This window comes from Alexandromys fortis, unplaced genomic scaffold, assembly GCF_014885135.2.
Source record: "Alexandromys fortis isolate MF-2015 unplaced genomic scaffold, M_Fortis_MF-2015_v1.1 scaffold_5, whole genome shotgun sequence".
Classification (NCBI taxonomy): domain Eukaryota; kingdom Metazoa; phylum Chordata; class Mammalia; order Rodentia; family Cricetidae; genus Alexandromys; species Alexandromys fortis.
The window spans coordinates 21,487,936-21,507,062 of record NW_026067924.1 but is presented as its reverse complement, the minus strand read 5'-3'; positions in this window follow the sequence as shown (position 1 = coordinate 21,507,062).

Genomic DNA, 19,127 nt, shown 5'->3' with positions numbered 1-19,127 from the left:
TAATCTTTTCTGTTACCTCAAAAAACCAAGTTGACGCTGCTTTCTAAATCATTAGTCATTGGAATAAATATTGTCCCCCTGTTTAACTGGAAGCCAAATGGGGTGTTCTAAACAGAAGTAGTCATGTCTCTAAGATACCCAGCTACATGACCATGTATCTGAGAGGAGTTTAGGAAACTCAAAGGAGCTCAATATTCAGTCTACATGGTGGAATGTCTCTTTTCATTTCTTAGAGGTATTTCTTCCCCTACATATGACATGGAAGTACCCAGGCATATTTTATCTGTCCAAAGAAATACAAACCCCGGACTTTACTAGAACAAGTGAAACAGAAATTACTAACTTTGTCAATAATCTTTGAAATTTAGTGTAAGTTTGTTGAGTTGAAACTGACTTAAAGAATGCAAGTTGTTCAAGATGGAGAAACACAAGCAATGATCACTATCCCCCCCCCCAAAAAAAAATGCTCACTACCTTCAAATTGTCTTTTATGAATCCATGCAGAGAAATGTCTACTACCTTTACAAGTTATGTTTCTGCTTATTTCTATCAAGTGAAATCTCTGACTTTCAAATCAGTGTACAAAATGTCAGTAAAAGACAAAAATGGTTTTAACGCAATCTGGGTCAAGTTCATGTGTGAAGAAAATTTAGTGGGAGACCCTCATCTGCCCTTTGAGGCCAAAGCATCCAGTCATTTGCTGAAAGAGTAAAGGGCTTCACTTCTTAGGAGAACATTTCAAGGATTTGTCTTCCCAAATTAACCCAGGTTATGTCACTTCCATTTCATCCATCTTTCTGTATTGGGTGGGAACATGTTTTGTCTTTAGTCTCCATGGTTACTATCAACAACCACTGCTCTATCCATGTGACCAGCTGGTCTTCTCAACTGACTTATTTGATAGAGACTATACTCAGAATTCTCCTATCCTAACTACTCCATTACTTTATCCTCCTCCAGCTATAAATGTGGACTGCATGTTGTCACCTCCCACTTGCTCCTAAGTTTATTCTAATATGACATTAACTGCAATATTGGTGATACAGTTCTCTTTAAGGACATCTGTGGAATCCATGCTTTTAATTCCAACAAACTTCAGCATAATTCTTCAGTAGAATACAATATAAAGATTTCAGTTTACTTATTTTAAAGCATATCCATTAGCATGTGAGTTCATTGAAAAGTGTGAAGGGGCATTGTACAGAGCAGCTCTTCCTCTAGAACCTCTGTGATGCTGATTCAGAGCCTCCTGCTCTGTGATTGCTGCCAAGTCTGCCCTCATTTTGCTTCTTGATCATTTCTGTGGCACTTGATGTTTCATTTCTTCTTTTCCTGCCCTCGTTCTTCTCCCCTGTATCTGCAAGTGTTCGCATATTTCCTGAAATTCTGGTGTCTTTAATTTTTCCAGATTGTAGTAGGATCTATTTTCCTTCACCTTGCTGAGCACTTTCTGGTTCTTTGCTGTCACAAAAGCTTGTTTAGGTTTCAGAGATTATTTCTGATTGTTTCTTTGACAACTTCTCATTGTTCTGTATGACCTCTGTTTTGAAAACCCAAAACATGTAACTAAATTTCCAGTAATGTAGTTAAAGCTTTAATTTTGTTTTCTTTCAATTTCCATATTTTTTGATCAAGTATCTCAGTCATATTTTCAATTAATTTAAACTTGTGCTGAAGTAAGTATCCAGAAAAAAAAAAACTATGGTAATTTTATTTAATTACAATATTTGGTTTTTCTTCTGGAGTATATATTTCCCTAAAGGCAAAGGTCATTTCTATGTAAATGAAATAGATTCCTTTAGTTGCCTGCTCATTAAATACAGTTTTTCTACAGTAACAGAAACTCTCTTTGGGTAGACAATATGCATGGATAAAAATGTAAGTTTCCAGATTCCACTGTGGCTAGAAGTCACACATAACACAGAGTTGGCTTATATGACATATGACAAAGTCTAATAAGGATCTAGGAAAGTTATTCCTTTCTTAATAAAAGTCATCTGTTTTTTCCTGTGTTATCTTTTTGTTACTATACCCGAGGAGCAGATGTAGAGCTGAGTACCAAGCTATTATCAAGCAAAGATGGGAGTGTGCATAAGAATAAAACAATTCATGATGAGAATGAGGACATGAAAAACTGAGAAAAGCTATGGACTACAGAGTCATACACCAGCATCATAATACTGGACCACAGAACCAAGCACCAGCCTAAGAATGCCAGCTCTTGATTTCTTGTAGTGTGAGGCAAACAGCACCACCTTAGTCAAATTAATCTTGCCAATATTTTGTATTCCAAAAATGCTTCTGTTTGGCAGGAGACTGACGGTATAACTTCACTGTAGGTGACTCATGCTATCTTCAGACAGATGAGGGCAGAAACAAAGCATCCATGTCAAGCTCCTTATCTATAACATGGTTATTATCCAGTGAATATCCCTGGAAAATGGCTGAAAATGATGAACTTATACAGAAGATTCAATGAAGGTCATGAGGTCAGTATTACAAGTACAGGAGCTGCTTGAATTTGCAGTCTAACTTTTTCTAAATAATGTGGGATCCCAAATGTCTCTGATTTTCATACAGAATTTCTATCAAAGAATATGCCACATAAAACAGAATCTTCTCATAGGGTTATTTTGTGCCAATTACACCATTGTACTAGTCAGTGCTCTATTGCAGTAAAGAGATGCCATGACCATTGCAACTCTTATAAAAGAAAACATTTAATTGGGGCTTGTGTACGGTGTTAGAGTTTTAGTCTATTATTGCTATGATGGGAGCACTGTTGCACCCAGGCAGATGTGGTGCTGGAGAGTAGCTGAGACTTCTACATCCAGATACACTGGCAGCAGGAAGAGGGAGATTGGCTTGAGCTTTTTAAACTTCAGAGCCCACCCTCAGTGACACTCTTCCTCCAACAAAGCCACACCTGCTCCAACAAGGCCACACCCGTTAACCCCTCTCAAGTAATGCCATTCCCTAATGACAAAGCATTCAAATATAAGAGCCTATGGGCACCATTTCTATTTGAACCACCATAACTATTATGAGCTAACGACTTCAAATCTCAGTCCCCAATCCAAAAACAATTTTGGTTTTTGTTCACATTGTAATGTCCAAGGAGTATCTTCCCACAAGCTTCCTCAAGGGGATCCCATTGCATGGTCCATGATAGATGAGTTTTTCAGTTATTCCACTGGATCCCTTGAACTTCATAGTGAATTTGAGGGTGCCCAGATGTGAAATATCCAACACAGAGGCTTGGGGTGCTTTGCATCACCTCTTCCTATATTCATTGATAAAATATTCTCATTTTGGTCCAATTAGGTAGGAATTATTTTGGTGAATAAAATCCACATGTAAGAGCAGGAAGAACACGAGACCATTTACAAACAGAGTTTGCCACAATTTCAAAACACAGTTGAAACTGTGTGTATTTATATCCTTATATTATTTTCCCAGCACAATGGCATTTGCCTTGATTTCAAGCAAAGCCTACCTGATTTGCAGAAACAGTCAAATGTTCATGCTTATTGAGCAGGCTTATTAATATATTTACACACTAGCTACAGGAAATGCAAAGCTCCAGTATCTCCTAAAGATATGTAAAATGAGGTTGAGAAAAACAAGTGAGCATAAGGCAGTCTATATAATAACAAAGACAATGCAGCACTTGCCTACTATAGCTAGCTACTTTCTTGTGGGTGTAACAAATTACTGACAGCAGCTTAAGGAAGGAAAGGTGTACTTGGATCATAGTTTCATAAGAATTTCAGTCCATCGTAGTGGCAAATACATGATGGTGTCTCTAGATAGTGTGAGTGTGGGGTGGAACACCTCACATTGCTGCTAGACAAGGAAGCAGATCACTGAAATGGACTCAGAGTCCTATATTAGTCCACAAAGACTGCCATAAAAGTCTTCTACCAGGCAGGTCCCCAGAGTAATGCCATAAGCTGACAATCAGACACCCAAAGTGCAAGCCTATGGGAACTTTCAGATTCATCCTAAATACTTCTGAATACGAATAAAGCACACAGAACACAGGTGTAGGTATCATGCCTGGCATCTCTGTTATACACAAGTGATGTGCATACAGTGTGGCTAGATTCTTATTTATCAGCTGTTTAACTTTGAGTCTTTTCCTGAAAATCACGTTATGAGGATGTGGTTAGACAGAGATGGAGCTCAGTTTCCTCAGCAACATGTTTCCCATGCTTGACATAAAAGAAGCACTTAGAATATCCATGTGGAGGAAATGGGTCTTTTCATGAATCAAGGGAGACACTTCAAAGAAGGAGTAATGAAAAATAGGAACAGTTAGACTTTGGCATAAAAGGTTCCACGAAAAGTAAAATGATGTTTATTTGTTTAGAATTCAAAGACTTGTTTAGAATTCTTTATTTATGGTGTTATAGTTTTAAGCAGATATACTTTTAAATTTGCATCATATTTAAATTAAAATATAATTACATTGTTTCCCCCTTCACTTTTCTCTTTACAACAACTCCCTCTTGAATTAATGGCATCTTTTTTGTTATGAAAATATGTGTGTTTGTATGGGGCCAAATATGTGAATATAATCTGCTTCTGACTACTTACATAAACATAAACTACTCAGCCTATTTTCTGTTACTTATATGTTTATGATTTAAGAGCTGACTACTTGGTATTGGATAACCAATTAAGAGGATTCATCCTTGGGGAAAACTAAGTCTCTCTTTCTCAATATTCCTTGGTTGCCTATAGTTCCTTTTATATGGGTAGAACCTCTTAAGATTTCCTCTCTTCTGTGTTAGCATATCTATTGGTATTGTAGATTGTTAATGTCTTCTTTAGGCAATCATATTGTTGTGGTATTGTAGGTGAACTTTCCTGTCATTTCTAGAAGATGTAATCTCACAGCCAATTTCCTGGTTCTGGATCTTATGGCATTTACATTCCCTCTTAAGCGATGCTCCCAGAATCTTAGGAATTGTGTAGTAGATGTATGATATGAAATTCCCTTCTGTATGCTGTGAATATGTCTTATTACCTTTGGTTAATAAAGAACCTGATTTGCCAATGCTTAGGCAGAACAGAGTCAGGCAGGAAATCTAAATAAAGATACAGGGAAACAGATGGTGTAGTCTAGGAGATGCCAGCAGCAACTGGGGAAGTAAGATGTGGGGAATGCCATGGCCATGTGACAATACAAAGATGAATAGAAATGGATTAAGTTAAGGTGTAAAAGCTAGTTAGTAATAAACTTGAGCCATTGACCAAATGGTTTATAATTATTATTAATCCCCAGAGTGGATATTCAGGAACTGGTGGTTGATAGATAAACTATCACTTACAAAAGGCACCCAACATGGGACTCAAACCTATGACTCTGAGGTTAAGAGTCCCATGCTCTACTGACTAAGCTAGCTGGGCGAAAGTAAGCCACTGGCAAGAGGCAGAAGACAAACCTCCAGTTATAAATGAGTACCAATGTGAGGCTCTTGAGTTTCTATAGAGCCTAAGAAAACTTAAAGAAAAGTAAAAGGTTCTAAATACACACAAATGGAACTGCACTGGACTTCCTATTCTTACAATTTCATGCCAACAGCAGTGGAGCTCCCAACAGTTGCTTGCAAAATGAAGCCAACTCCCAGCTGCCATGAGCTATACAATATGGTGAGTTTCCATACTCCAATACGGGCCTCAGTATAGAGAGGCTAATCAGTTGTGTACTGTGTGGTAGATTTAACTTTTCCTCATACAGAAAAAAAAATGGTTTGTGGACTGGTTGCACACTACCTGATGACTGCATTGGGGGATTGGGGTAAGGATGAAGTTCATTGCTATCTCCGCCATGTTGAAAAGCCCAGTAGGGCAGAACCAACAGCCAAAGTGGCCACTCTGGTAGTAGCTACATCTGCTTAGCTGTAATCAAAAAATGATTACAGATATTCAATAAAGACAGACTTAAACAAAAAAAGTCCTCTAAATAGGGCACGGTGTGCTTAAAAAATGTGCATAGGCTTGGGAGAGAGAGACAAAAAGAGTATAGACAGTTATAAAAAGAAACAAATAGTTTTAAAAAATAAAACAAAGTCTTTAGAGACAAGAAAATATTATAAAAGAAAAAAACCACAAAGATAGAAAATACACAGGGGATTTGGATCCTGTATAGTATCTTGTTGATTTTGAATTTTTGATGGCTGATGGACAAAAGACATCAGCTGAGAGACATAGATTGAAAGAGAGATTGATAAAATATACCAATTAAATATTTTTAAAATGCCTTAGCTTTAACAGCAGAAATAAAACATATATTTGTAAAATGGTACTTTAAAGATGCATTGCTTTAGAAAAGTGGTTTTGGGGTTCCTGTGGAAACAAAAGGCTATTAATTCATTCTTGGTAAGAGATGAACCAGCATTGATCAAAAGAAACCTCCTGAAACTTGACAGGTAATATGTATCAACAAATGTTACAACTGGTCCTACCAGAATTATGCCATTATCTCAAATTTTTTTCTGTGACCCTAAAGAAACTTTGCTCACAGAAAGCAGGCTGTAGTTTGGAGGAAATGATGTCCTTCTTCCTAAGAGTTTGGAGCGTATGGACGTTTTTAGGTTATTTGGTAGGTTATGGATGCTTGTTATATTTAGGGGAATATAGGAATATAGGCTAAAAAGACAACTATTAATCACAGATATTTTGCATTGACATGGATTTTGGTATAGTGATAAAAATTTTAAAATTTTGTTATAATATATATATATTTCTATTCTTGTTTAAAAGAAACTTATATACTGATACAAATTTGAGGTTAATTTTTATACTATATGTATATTTCTACTCTTGTTTAAGGTATGGATTTATATAGTTCATTTAAAAATATACCATATATTTAAGAAACACAAATTAATAATCATCTATAATAGTCAAAATTAAAGTCATGTTAGTTAGGTTTTTTAGATATGCAGAGACATATTTCAGATAGATAATCTTCAAACACTTCTAAGACCTATAAAATATGGCATTTAAAATATTTTAAGAATGTAGACATTCTTTTTTGTTGTTTTGTTTATTTTATTTTATTTATATATATATATTTTTCTTATTGAGAATAAGAAAAAAGTTTCCGCCTCCTCCCAGCCTCCCATTTCCCTCCCCCACTCTTCTCCCCCTCCCCCCACTCCTCTCCCCCTCCCTCTCTAATCCAAAGAGCAGTCATGGTTCCCTGCCCTGTGGAAAGTCCAAGGTCCTCCCCCATCCGTCCATGTCTAGGAAGGTGAACATTCAAACTGGCTAGGCTCCCACCAAGCCGGAACATGAAGTAGGATCAGAACCCCTTGCCATTGACCTTGGCTTCTCATCAGTCCTCATTGTTCGCCATGATCAGAGAGTCCGGTTTTATCCCATGCTTTTTCAGTCACAGTCCAGCTGGCCTTGGTGAGCTCCCAATAGATCAGCCCCCACTGTCTCAGTGGGTAGGTGCACCCCCCGTGGTCCTGACATCCTTGCTCATGTTCTCCCTCCATCTGCTCCTCATTGGGACCTTGGGAGCTCAGTCCAGTGCTCCAGTGTGGGTCTCTGTCTCTATCTCCATCCATCACCAGATGAAGGTTCTATGGTGATATGAAAGATATTCGTCAGTATTGCTATGGGATAGGGTCATTTCAGGTTCCCTATCCTCCGCTTCCCAGGGGACTAACTGGGGACATCACCTTGGGCTATGCTGCGGTAAAAAACAATGACTTCTCGAATTTTGCATGCAAATGGATGGAAATAGAAAACACTATCCTGAGCAAGGTAACCCAGACCCAAAAAGATGAACATGGGATGTACTCACTCATAATTGGTTTCTAGCCATTAATAAAGGTCACGGAGTGTATACCTGGTGAACCTAAAGAAGCTAAATAAGAAAGTGAACCCAAGAAAAAACATATAGTTATCCTCTTGGCTAAGGGAAGTAGAAAAAATTGCCGGGGAGAAAATTGGGATCTTGGGGGTGGGGTGGGTTGGGGATAAGGGGGGACAGGGAGAGAAAAGTGAGAAGGGGAGGATTGGGGGAACTTGGGGAAACAGGAAGATTGGGATAAAGGAAGGTTGGATAGGGGAGCAGGGAAGCACATATCTTAGTTAAGGGAGCCACCTTAGGGTTGGGAAGAGACTTGAATGTAGACATTCTTAACACTGAGACACATCTGCTCCTGGCAGTACAAATTGCTTCAAAGGGGATGGTGGGCATTGAAGAAACTCATTATGGGGTTTGTTTTCAATATGTCAAGGCTAGCCATTTGGGCAAGAAACTGTTCTTGTCTGGACTGCTTGACAATATGCTGTATAAACTAAACATGCAGGACTCACAGGAAAATGACTGCTGAACTTGCCCAAACAAGTTGGAACAGTCCTTTAAGGTGTCTCCTTCATGGAAGAGTCTGCCAGACATTCTACAAGACACAGCAGAAAACAACTGAAGAATTTTGCAGAAATAGTTGGGACAGTTTTTCAGATTTTCTGCTTCAATAAAAAAAAATCTGTCAGACACTCTGGGCCTAAAGGCTGAAGATGGATGTGTGAATGTTACAGAAGAACTTTGGGTGCCTGTCTAGGCAGTCAGATATCTCTGTCATTTCTAGAATTTTGGAAATTGCTTACAATGCATTTCCCAGTTAGATTGTTGATATTATATCCTTCTGGGATCTTTGAGGGAGTTGAAGACTAGATAATTATAATTATAGTTTTCTTTAGTTATGAGAAAAGACAAATTAAATATGAAATTTTAGACTCACAAAGATAAAATAGATGATAGAATATTTAATTTTGTCAAATACAAATATACTAAATATTTTAACTGCAATTCTTGCTTGACAAACTGTTTTGTTATGTGTAATTTTACTGTGTTAAAGTAAAATCTTTCTTTTTAATAAGGTAAAAAAGGAGAAATGATGTGGGATGCCCTTTTGTATGCTGTGAATATGTCTTATTATCATTGGTTAATAAAGGAAATGATTTGGCCAATAGCCAGACAGAATAGGTCCAGGAAGGAAATCCAAGCAAAGATATAGGGACAACGAAGGCAGAATCTGAGAGATGCCAGCAGCTGCTAAAGAAGCAAGATGTGAAGCAATGTCAAGGCCATGTGGCAATACAGAGATTAATAGAAATGGGTTAATTTAAGATGAAAAAACTAGTTAGATATAAGCTTTAACCATTGGACAGTTTTCAATTAATGTTGAACCTCAGAGTGGATATTCAGGAACTGGCAGGTGGGAGAGAAACTACGAGGTACAGATGTATCAATTAGGGCTGAACATCCCATGATCAATTGTTCTCTGCATTTTGATTGCTTATGGGCTTCTATAATGGTCTTTGTGTGTTGCAAAGAGAAGCTTCATTGAGACACCAGAAAGTGGAAAGATCTTCCATGCTCTTGGGTAGGTAGAATTAACATAGTAAAAATGGCAGTCTTACCAAAAGCAATCTACAGATTCAATGCAGTGCCCATCAAAATCCAAGCAAAATTCTTCACAGACCTCAAAAGAATGGTACCCAACTTCATATGGAAAAGCAAAACAAACAAACAAACAAACAAACAAACAAAAAACCCAGGATAGCCAAAACAATCATATACAATAAAAGAACTTCTGGAGGCATCACAATCCCTGACTTCAAACTCTATTATAGAGTTACAGTACTTAAAACAGCCTGGTATTAACATAAAAACATACAGGAGGACCAATGGAACCAAGTCAAAGACCCGGATCTTAATCCACACACCTTCAGACACCTGATTTTTGACAAAGACACAAAAAAATATCAATGGAAAAAGGAAAGCATATTTAACAGATGGTGCTGGCATAACTGGATATCAACATGTAGAAGAATGAAAATAAATCCATATATGTCACTTTGCACAAAACTCAAGTCCAAATGGATCAAAACCCTCAACATAAAGTCAGCCACACAGAACCTCATAGAAGAAAAAGTGGGAAGTACACTTGAACGCAATGGTACAGGAGACCACTTCCTAAATATAAGCCCAGTAGCACAGACACTGAGAGAAAAAATTAATAAATGGTACCTCCTGTAACTGAAAAGCTTTTGTAAAGCAAAGGGCATGGTCAATAAGACAAAACAGCCTACAGAATGGGAAAATATCTTCACTAACCCCACATCATCAGACAGAGGACTGATCTCCAAAATACACAAATAACTCAAGAAATTGATCATCAAAATAACAAATAACCCAATAAAAAATGGAGTAGAGACCTAAACAGAGAACTCTCAACAGAGAATTCTGTGATGGCTAAAAAACACTAACTCAACCTCCTTAGTCATCAGAGAAATGCAAATCAAAACAACTCTGAGATTCCATCTTCCACATGTAAGAATGGCCAAGATAAAAAACACTGATGACAATTTATGCTGGAGAGGTTGTTGGGGTAAAGGGAACACTCTTGCACTGCTGGTGGGAATGCAAGCTGGTACAGCCACTTTGGATGTCAGTGTGGTGATTTCTCAGAAAATTAGGAAACAACCTTCCTCAAGACCCAATGATACCACTTTTGGGTGTTTATCCAAAGGATGCTCAATTTTGCCACAAGGACATGTACTCAGCTATGTTCATAGCAGCATTGTTTGTCATTGTTAGAACCTGGAAAAACCTAACTGCCCCTCAACCAAAGAATGGATAAGGAAAATATGGCACATTTACACAATTGAATACTACACAGCAGAAAAAAATAGCATCTTGAATTTTGCATGAAAATGGATGGAGCTAGACAACATCATTTTGAGTGAGGTAACCCAGACACATGTAATCACTCATAAGTGGCTTTTAAACATAAATAAAAGAAAATCAGCCCACAAATCACAATCCCAGGTACCCTAGACAACAGTGAGGGCCCTAAAAGAGACATACATGAATGTAACCTACATGGGAAGTAGAAAAAGACAAGATCTCCTGAGTAAATTGGGAGCAGGGGGACTTTGGGAGAGGGTTGAAGCTGGAAGGGGAGCAGAGAGTAATGTAGAGCTCAATAAAAAATCAATAAAAATACTTAAAGTGTCAGCTGTATAAAAAAGAGAAGCTTATTTGAATGAGACCTACACTTCCTTATCTATGGGTATAAGGATAAATATTTAGAATGCATTTAGTAATTATTCTAATTTAGTTAAGTGGAGGTAGTATTTCTCCTCTAAGGTCCATGACCTCACTATCCCAGTATTAATGACTATCCAGTGCCAGGCATGGTGTTCTTCTTGATTAATTGACCTGAAGTCCAATTAAATCTTGGTTACCATCAAGAAATGAGTGACACTATTGCAACCCTTAGGAGTATTATACCTTGGTGGTCATCGTTGTAGCTCATAGGTGTCACAGCTTCTGTGTAGGACTATTTATTGATTCCTTCCCTTGAAAGATTGAACTCTGTGAAGTCAAGCCAGCCTGAGAGTTACAGCACACAGAGAGATTCTTTCTCAAAAACAAAACAAGCAAAACAAAACAAAATGTGTGTTTAGCCAATGTTGTACAATATTGTTGAAATTTTGATGAGTGTAGAAATAGGAATAAGGTAATATCTCTTTCAAAGTACTATTTTTTTTGGAATCCGGAGTCTATACAAAAGGGCTTTAAAGACGGCTCCACTATTTACTGATTATGTGATCTCAACGGTAAACAAGTCTGTGCATTTTTTCTTATAGAAATCAGGGTAATCATATTTAACTTTAACTTTATGAATGTTAAATGGAACATGTGCAGCCTAGTGATTGGCTCACTGTATTTTACTTAGCATCATCACCACTGGGTGAGAGGAGAGAAACCTTTCTCTCATTTTCTCATTCCGTCTTGAGGCAGCAGTGTATAAAAAGTGAGGAAAACATACAAAGGCTCTGAAGAAGCAGCAAGTAGGCATGAACAAGAGCAACTTTATTTAATTCTCTACACCTTTTATGGAAAGCCTTAATATCAGCTAGCATAGCAATCATTGTTAATGATGGCTATTTAGAGCAGGTCCTTTTTGCTCTGAGGTCTATGCTAGAAGACAGAGTCTATCTGTGCAAGAATAAAACAGGCTTTAGCAGACTCGATATGACAGGAAGATAAGTCTTATTAAGAATTCTCTCCATTTTACTGACTTTGTGGCCCAGAGGGAAAGGGGAAATAATCACAGGATGTTTCCTTATCTGTGTCTTATCTGCATGAAGTGATAACAACCACTAGAACACCCATGTCTAGCTAATTCTTTCATTCATTCCTGGACCTGAAATGGTTAACAAAACTCCCGACAGTGCCTTGCTTTTCTCTAGGAGGATAGTTGTTACTCCTGGAACGTCTGGCTCCAGGGTAAGTTCATGGAACATGTTGATTTTCATACCACTTCAAATGAAGCCTAAATCAGCTGTCAGATAGTTACAGGCAATTTTCCTTATTACACAGAACTCTGTGATTATTATACTTGGTCAACGCTCGCATCTATTTACACATAACCATGTCAACGTGGGAGGAGGCCCCTGAATCATGCCAGGAATATGTCAAGGTGCTCAAAATCGGATGGGAAGAAATGTTTGGCTCTTCCCCAGAGTCTGTCAGCACCTTTGCTCAGGTATCTAGGCTTACCGTTCTCTCCCTACAGACTTCCCTTTATATACCCAACACTGAAACTACAGAATTCAGCCTGTGCTATTTAATAACCATCGCGAGTTCTCAAGACTCACCTTTGTGCATTTTTCAAGAACCTCTAAAAAGATGTCTCTCACAGGAGTGACATGAGAACAAAAGGGGAATATTTGCAGCATCTCATCATTTGTTTTGTGAATTGAGAAACGGGCCAATAGAGTGTGTTTTCTAAGTCATGCTGTCTTGCACTCTTGTATATAGAGGTCAGCAGTAAATATATTTGAAGGTGACTTGAATACAGGATTTAAGCTACCATGGTGCAGTAACTCAAGCCCCAACCCCAGTGGTACCAGTGGGCTCATGACCTTGATCCCATTTCTTAATATATAGCCTCTCCCCCAAAATCGGTTTTATCAGCTTTCTCTTTAAAGCAGAAAAGACAGAGATTTAGCAAGGACCCATTGTGATGATGCTTATAGACTGCTTATTTGGCACACTGTCCAATGTATGACAATCATTATTAGCAGGGATGACAGCTCTCCCCTTTCCTTTTCCATCACCACCAGCCCCTCCCCCACAAAGCTATAGCACACTGGGGCCTCTTATCCCATCCACCTATTTCTTCCTGTCCACGAGTGCCTGCCACACTGGGATTTATATGTAGTGGGCCCTTAATAAAATCTTGCTAAAGAGTGAATGAATAAATATATAAAGTGCTTGTCACTTAGGAGATAGTCAGTAACATAAGTGCTTTTTCCTTCTGACATCAGCTTCCCTTTCACTGATTTGAATGGCAGAAAATACCCTCTCAACTTGTCATACTGTGTATTTTTGGAGGAAGGAAAAATGAACCAATTCCATGAGCAGTGAAGGAGTTTAGTGAAAGAATTTAAAGCCAACAATCTGGTCGATTCTGAGGGTATAAATTAAACTAGTTAAGCAGCCTTGATCCAGGGTATCGGCAAGACAACCATCAGACTCTGGCAGTCACATTTCTCCATTCTTTCCAACGATTAGGATGTAAAATTCTAACCCAAAGCATCAAAGGTTGCAAAATGAAACAGGGTAACAACAAATAATCCTAAATAGTTCAGTGTGGATTGGAACCAAAGACTTAGGGCAATGACTGTCAGGCGCATCTAGGTCCTATATTGCTAACAGATGGTGAACATTTTCATGGGCTTGGGACTAGTTTAGATCAGAGTGAGAATCCTCTGCTTCCCCCCACCCCAAGAGACTCTAATTAGTACGTGGGACATTAGATCAAGTTAACAATCTGGGCTGACATCCTATTTGTTAGTTTTAGATTGAACTCATACCTTAGGGTGGCTGAATGCACTTATTAAAATACACACATGCACACGCACACACACTAAAAGAGTAAGTTTCTTTTCTACAGGGATCAAAATAAAGATTTCAAAGTCCTCTAGAAAAGGGCTCCAAAGATTTGTTGGATATCAAATAACTCCTTCAAGACAACATTTTGATGAGTTAAGTGTAAATGAATCAGAAACATATGGATTAAGTTTCCCTTGAAATATACAGGGGCTTAAAAATCAAAGACGAAACAGTGCCTGGCCCAGGGTCTTACAGGTTGTGCCAAACCCAACACATTTGAGCAACAGTTCAAGATATTTGAGGGATCCAAGGACGCGGCATGCCTGACCACGCCTTGTTCCTACTGTATTGAATTGGCGAACATAAGCAATGCCATTTATATTGCATTATTACTAAAAATTCCTCATTCTTTGAGGTTCAGAAATTAGCTAGACCAACGCTAACACAAGAAAACCCTGTAACTGGTGTCTGCAGCACACAAAGCTTCTCAAAAGCCGAATAAAGAAGTTAAAGATGTTCTCAGACAGCGTTGCTGTTGGACTGGATATTAGCAAAGCACCAAAACCCAAAACAGGGGTGGTTTTGAGACTTCTACTTCTCATGTTCCCCATGATACTGCCAGGAAGGATATATTGAGAAATAACAGTCCTTTCTGAAGATGTTACATGTCAATCATTTCTAATCACCTTCTTATTTAGTGTCCATAGTGGATTTTACAACTTCTAATTGATTAATACATAAATTGGCAATTTAGGAAACTTACATTTGAATCTCATCACAGGAAACACATGCTCAAAATAGATTTTATCAGTTAAACACATAAATGCTATGTTTAATTTTAATTTAGGTAGCTGTTATAATTAGCCTACTTTTATGAACTTGTGATAAATAATTCAATCCTAGCACAAACTATTTGCAGATTTATCTGTTTCATGTTGGCTAGGCACATCGCCTAATCCAGGAGGAAACAAGTGATGTTGATATCTACTTGGAAAATAGAAATAATTATTTATTTTATCACATGTATGGTCTTTTTAAATGTATATGTTATCATAAATAATACATGTTGAGAAGAAATTTAGAAAATATAGAGAGAAATATTAAAAACTCATGAGTAAATAAAGTGCTAACCATAAATGAGAAGTTTTTACAAATATAATGCCTTTGTCAACAGATGAAATAAAAATGTTTAACTGTCACATTGTGTCCTTGGGTTCTCTACCCCCGAAGATCCAATATACTCAGAGTGTACCAATACAGTGTGCTCTATTCTTAAGAAAAAATGGAGAAATATAAATTCCACGGTGTGATGCTTGTTTTGCTGACACCCTGGATCAAGACTGCTTAACTCACTTAACTTACACTCTCGGAATATACCAGATTGTTGGCTTGAAATTTACATAGCATGTACATTGTATTAGATGTGCAAGTCATAAAATATGTTCACCTTACTAGACCTGGATGGAGGTGGGTGGTCCTTGGACTTCCCACAGGGCAGGGAACCCTGATTGCTCTTTGGGCTGATGAGGGAGGGGGACTTGGCTGGGGGAGGGGGAGGGAAATGGGAGGTGGTGGCGAAGAAGAGACAGAAATCTTTAATAAACAAATAAATAAATGAAAAAAGAAAAAATATTACATTTTACAACGGAGATCTGAGTATATGCAAATTTCGGTAGCCACAGGGTTCTGAGAACCTTTCCTCATGGGTACATAGGGAGGACTGTACTATTCTCTGGTTTGAGTTTTTCAGTTAATGTACTGCAAACATACTTAGCAATCATTAAGAACACTTGCTCTGTCACTAATTATAAAGTTCCATAGGCCTATTTCAGTGTATTTAACCAGGTACTTATTAGGTCGATTCTTACACGTTGCAATCAAAATCCAAGCTAATATGAACATATTTTGTGAAGTTTGATTCTTTTACCTTAAATTCCTCAGGAAGAAACATTTAGACAAAAATATTCACAGGATATTTTTCATACACCTTCTCTATGAGCCAGTTTGGCACAAAGTGGTAACCGTAGCTATACCATTACCTAAGAAATCAGCAACAGTGAACGCTCTTTCTCCTGATGTAACAGGGAGAGACTCCCTGTCCGGGTTCTAGTTAAAACAGAGTGTCGTGTCATTTCGCTCCTTTCTGTGACAAAGGTAGTAAAGAACAAGTCATCAGTGCAATCAGCCCCATCTGACACTTGTGAGTATCACCAGGAAGCTGGCTCACTTTGCACTCATGTCTCATCTCTTCTTCCCATGACTTGTTTGTATAGGACCAATGTCACGTTTTGTTATGTTTATTTCTCATTAATTAGTGAATTTTGCTTGTATTTTGTGACAAGGTTACTTAGCCGTATAGGTTGCAATATTTTTGTGGTGAAGTGTCTACAATTTTTATATTAATATTTTTATTAGTCTTTTCATTATATGTCATAATTTGGGAGTTCATTGTGGATGGCCGCAGATCCCAAAAATATTTGCTACAAACCTCTAATCTTTTTGAACATCTAACTTGTTTTGTCTTGTTTTCTTTGAGCAGGTTCTTGAAATTTATTCTCATTTGGCCTTGAAATCCAGATCTTCTTGCTTCAGTATTCTGAACACTGGGGTTAATTTAGCAATAGACCACACACAGGATTATATTGAACTTTATAATGTAATTGGTTTTGTTTGCTTATTCTGACAAATTATATATTAAGGATGTATTTTAATTAATCAGAAAATGCTTGTAACATTTTATTTATCCACTTTTGTATGGTGTATAATACCTGAAATCAGAATGAATGTGGTCAGACTCTATCATGTCCCCCACAAACCTCCTCCTTTCTATGATTCTTTTCCATTAACTACCATGGTACATATTACCTGCCTCTGACTCAGGCATAAAGAAAGGGAAGGGCAATCAGTCCCTCTACTGTGTTACTGTAGGTGTCATACAAAATATGCTATTGAGAACCTTGACTGATGCTCTAATTCTGAGCTCTGAATATATATTACGTGACGACCCCTTGCATACAGGCTCTGGGTAGTGTGCTGGAGAGAGCCCCCAGTGAACTCTAGTGAGAAAACAGGTCTATGGTTGTACAACTGCTATTACATGGCTTCTACTAATAGAGAACATAAAGGATGATTCTTTTCCATTTGCAGATTCAGGTGAAAATAAAGTCCAACAAAAGCCTTTGTAACTCGATAAGACAGAGGACCTAGCTCATTGTATTTAGATACCTTAGCCGTGAAGTCTGCAGGATAAGAAATGTGTGTGCTTGAAAGCTGCCCAGGCTGTGATGATTATTTACGCTTGAATACAAAAATGGACAAACCAAGCATTAGACTTTATCAAACACTTAGAGACAGTTTATTCTGTGTCTCCATCTAAGAAACATTCAAGCAGACAGAGAGATCTGAGGTGGTTATTTCTCAGTTATTTAGGGAGTTAGTCCATTTTGTTTGAAGAAGACATTGATGGGCTGCATGTGTAATGCTGATGCAAATCACTAGGAAAGGCACAGCAGCTTCCGCTGAATCGTGGTCAAAAGACAAACATGGGTTAAGAGTTCAGATACTGAGACCTCATTAAAATGTAGCTTATGTCACAATAAAAGTACACACACACACACACACACATACAATTAATTCTGAGCATTGAACAAGAGAAACTCCAAATGCTAGTTAAAACAGACCAAGTTGACAACAAGATTATATACTTATCCAGCAGTGTATAATATACATAATATAATATAATATAATATAATATAATATAATATCACATTACTTTTGAGTTTCTCCTCAAAAGCACTTGTGTGGTTTTTCTCTTTGGTGTACTTTGAGAAGCACCTCAAGAAACACATGTTTTTGAACTGTAGTGTTATCATTCTTATTTTGTTATTATTATTAGTGCTTGGAGTTGAATACTGTCTTACTCCTGAAGTGTGTGAAAGCATGCATTCATGCTTTGGTGTTTCACAGAATAGCTTCCTTGCCCTAAAATATCTTCTTTGTTCCAGCTCTTCATTTTCACCTCCTAGCCTTCACCATTCATCTCTTTTTGATAGTATAGTTTAACTACAACGTTTCTTCCTTTCCTTTCCTCCCATATATCCTTCGCCATTTTCCTTCAAATTCATGGCCTCTTTTTCCCCCAAATGTTATGCATACATATCCATATAGTAATAAAATGCATATCCTAAATATAACCAGCTAAATCAATATACGATTACTATATAGATGCTTTCAGGGCCGATTTTTGGCACTGGACAAGTTGGTGTGCTCTTTCCTGGAGAAGATCACCTCTCCTGCTCCTAGCATTCCTCATTTACCTACAGATTGTTGTGGAGGTTGAGGCTTTTGGCATGTGGAGGTTGAAACACACTTGGGCATGTTTATTTGTGTCATTTTTGTTCAAATCTCATTCGGGCAGCATGTTGGTAAGACTTTGTAGATATTAGCTTCATAGTCTCACTTTTTAAAACTATTATCATTTTTAGCTTTACAAGTCAATTTTATTTTGCAAAAAGGGTATATCAGAACCCAACCTGGGCTAGTGAGTATACTAAACAAGGAAGTTCTTGTTTCCTTATAGGAGTTCATACATGAGTACTGTATTTACATGATTTCCCTCCCACTTTCTCCCTTCCAAGTCCTCTAGCATTTTCGACTTCCTCTTGAATTCATGACTTCTTCTTTAATCATTGTTATATAATAGAGACCTCTTCACACAGATGACCTTCTGAGTCATTTAAGGGTTGTTTATATGTGCATGTGTTTAGTACATGCATGGAAGACAGACCACTTGAGTGTGATTGGGAACTTGATTATGGAGAGAACTGATTTTCATACTTATCTTTGCGGACACTAGTTCTCTGTACCACTTCATCTAGGAATGGGATCTTGTGAAATTTGCCCAACCATGTTGGCCTTCCTACTGTTGTGATCATTACACCTGCTTTATGCAACAAAATTCTTCAGACTTCAAGGGTGTATCAGTTCCATCATGTATAGAAGATACTTGTCATCTTGGTCCTCTGGGCCCTACAGATTTTATGTCCACTCTTCCATCTTTTCCCCTGAGCGTTAGATGTAGAAATAGTGTTGTTGATGCAGCAATTGTGGCTGGGGATGCCCATAGTCATTTATTCTCTGCATTTTGATCACTTGTGGGTCTCTGCAAATAGGAACTCTATGGGATGTT